Source organism: Entelurus aequoreus, linkage group LG05 (assembly GCF_033978785.1).
Source record: "Entelurus aequoreus isolate RoL-2023_Sb linkage group LG05, RoL_Eaeq_v1.1, whole genome shotgun sequence".
NCBI classification, from domain to species: Eukaryota; Metazoa; Chordata; class Actinopteri; order Syngnathiformes; family Syngnathidae; genus Entelurus; species Entelurus aequoreus.
In genome coordinates, this window is record NC_084735.1 from 33,111,059 (window position 1) to 33,114,746 (window position 3,688).

Sequence of the window (3,688 nt, forward strand, 5' to 3'; positions counted from 1 at the left end):
CAGACAAGGTAGACTGCAATCCTTTCACAGAAGCTTTAAACTTATTTAATGTAACAAGGGTTTGAAGTTGAAGATTCGATTGTAGGTTATTCCAAGCCTTCGGTGCTAAAAACCTAAATGCTTTCTTGCCCAGTTCAGTTCTTACTTTGGGGACGACAAATTGCAGAACATTCATTGAACGAAGAATGTGACTTCCTTGTTTCTTTGTTAAAAGACAAGACAGATAAGATGGAGTGATACCCAGAATGGTTTTGTAGATGAACACATACCAATGATTGAGGCGTCGAGCACATAAAGACGTCCAGTTAACCATTGAGTATAACACACAATGGTGAGTAAGGGGAGTGCAGTTGGGGATGAATCTCAGTGCCCCGTGGTACACACTATCCAGCTTGTGGAGACAACCAGCAGTAGCATTCATGTACAACACACCTCCATAGTCAATAACAGGTAAAAAGGTTGTTTCCACTAATTTCTGTTTCACAGTAAAAGAAAAGCAAGACTTGTTTCAATAATAAAATCCCAGGAAAAGTTTCAGTTTTTTTTTACAACATACTGAATGTGCTCCTTAAAACTCAAGTGGTCATCAATTTAAGTTTAAGTTTCAAGTTTATTCACAATACCATAGAACAATTACAATAAGGGTGAATATCACTTAAGGATGTTGGTAAGTGAAAGGGTCCCCCAAATAAGCTAGAAGAAGCTTTTAGCATGGGGTCCAGAGGACAGTATATACATAGAATGCTGAAACATGGTGGCAAGCACAAAAAACGCTATATGATAAACACAAAATAATAGTACTAAAGAAAGCATACACATACATACATACATTCAACCATGCAAAACCCAACAGTAGTCTACCCCACATGAGACATTAGACATAGGTGGTTAATAGGTAAGTTTTCAGTTTGTTTTTGAAGTTAGAGAATGAATACAGCATCTTGAGGCGCTCATCAAGCCGGTTCCAAATCTTTGGTCCCCTGCCTACAACACTTCGAGCAGTACAAGCCAGTAGACGATGTTTACCTGATATCAGATCTAAGTTACGAGTGTTGTGGGCATGCTGGGGATGATAGATAGGAACCAAGCTACAGAGCCTAAGATTCGGCCTGTGGATGACTTGATAGGTCAGACAAGCATTGTGATAAATATTGAACTCTGTCAGTCTTAAGAGATGATAATTATGGAATAGACGCGAGTGGGGGCATTAAACTTGGACCATGACAGGGCCCGTATGATTTTCTTTTCTATGGATTCTAATTTGTGAAGGTAGGTAGGGAAGGTGTTACACCAGATGACATTACAGTAGTTTAGATGTGGTTCAAAGAGAGTTTTATATAGCGTAAGTAGAGCATAAAGAGGAAAATAATGACGAAGGTGAAAGAACAGGCCAACATATTTGGATAATTTGTATAATTAAAAATCCTAAATATTTAAAAGAAGATAACACAATTTGTTGCCCATTTCTTCTTAAAATGTTCTCACACAGTGCTGATCTTACAGTTTTTGATGTGGTAAAGAACATACACTTTATTTTCTCTGCATTTAAAACCAGTTGAAGATAGCAAAGTTGTTCTTGTACTCCGTCAAATGCATGTTGTACATATTTAAAGGCGATTCTAATGTTGTGCGATTCAGAATCGATTCTCATCTTTTAAAAATCTATTTATTTATTTTATTTTATTTTTTTATTTTTATTTTTATTTTTATTTTTATTTTTATTTTTATTTTTATTTTTATTTTTATTTTTATTTTTATTTTTATTTTTATTTTTATTTTTATTTTTATTTTTATTTTTATTTTTATTTTTATTTTTATTTTTATTTTTATTTTTATTTTTATTTTTATTTTTATTTTTATTTTTATTTTTATTTTTATTTTTATTTTTATTTTTATTTTTATTTTTATTTTTATTTTTATTTTTATTTTTATTTTTATTTTTATTTTTATTTTTATTTTTATTTTTATTTTTATTTTTATTTTTATTTTTATTTTTATTTTTATTTTTATTTTTATCTTTATCTTTATTTTTATTTTTATTTTTATTTTTATTTTTATTTTTATTTTTATTTTTATTTTTATTTTTATTTTTATTTTTATTTTTATTTTTATTTTTATTTTTATTTTTATTTTTATTTTTATTTTTATTTTTATTTTTATTTTTATTTTTATTTTTATTTTTATTTTTATTTTCATTTTTTATTTTTTATCTTATTTACTAATTTTTTTGTTATTTTGTTATTTTTTTATTTTTTTTTATTTTTTTATTTATTTTTTTTATTTATTTTTTATTTTTTATTTTTTTTATTTATTTATTTTTTTTTATTAATCAATCCAACATAACAATACACAGCAATATCATAACAATGCAATCCAATTCCAAAACCAAACCCGACCCAGCAACACTCAGAACTGCAATAAACAGAGCAATTGAGAGGAGGCACAAACACGACACAATACAAAACAAAAGTAGTGAAAGAAAATTTATATTATCAACAACAGTATCAATATTAGTTACAATTTCAACATAGCAGTGATTAAAAATCCCTCATTGACATTATCATTAGACATTTATAAAAAAAATAAAAAAATGAACAATAGTGTCACAGTGGCTTACACTTGCATTGCATCTCATAAGCTTGACAACACACTGCATGTCCAATATTTCCACAAAGATAAAATAAGTGATATTTTTGGTTCATTTAATATTTAAAACAAATGTACATTATTGCAATCAGTTGATAAAACATTGTCCTTTACGATTATAAAAGCTTTTTACAAAAATCTACTACTCTGCTTGCATGTCAGCAGACTAGGGTAGATCGTGCTGAAATCCTACGTATTGAATAAATAGAGAATCGTTTTGAATCAGGAAAATATCGTTTTTGAATCGAGAATCGAGTTGAATCGAAAAAAATCGATTTTGAATCGAATCGTGACCCCAAGAATCGATATTGAATCGAATCGTGGGACACCCAAGGATTCGCAGCCCTAATATATATATATATATATATATATATATATATATATATATATATATATATATATATATATATATATATATATATATATATATATATATATATATATATATATATATATATATACACATATTATGGAGCCCCTAAAGGGACATGGGAATTTTTTTTTTTTTAGACATGTATCTCGTGCGCACGAGAAAGTATCTCGTGGCCAAGAGAAACTTTCTCGTGACCACGAGAAACTTTTTATAAAAAAATAAAAAAAATATTATTATTATTATTATTTTTTTTTTTTTTTAATAAAAAGTTTCTCGTGCCCACGAGAAACTTTCTCGTGCGCACGAGAAAGCATTGGATGCATGCTGATGGTTTGGTGTGTGTTAAAATGGCAGTTTAGGAGTTAATATGGCTGTATTTCCAAATAGGACTTTCCCCCATGTGTGTTGTGGCAAAATGTGAATGCTTGATTAGTAGGTGTGAGACAAACACTTTATCTTCCTGGTTATTGTAACGCTGCGTGTTTGACATTATTTAAGACTTTATAATGCCCGGGAAAGGACAGTTTTCCTCTTCTGTGGCTGTGGGGGGTGGGCGTGGCTTGCGGACCTGCAGCGAAGCGGAGTGTGCCAGTTAGTCCCATGTTGATGTGATCAAACTTCTTTCTTGCTTGGAAGATACACACACAATTGTAACTGTTATTTCTTCCT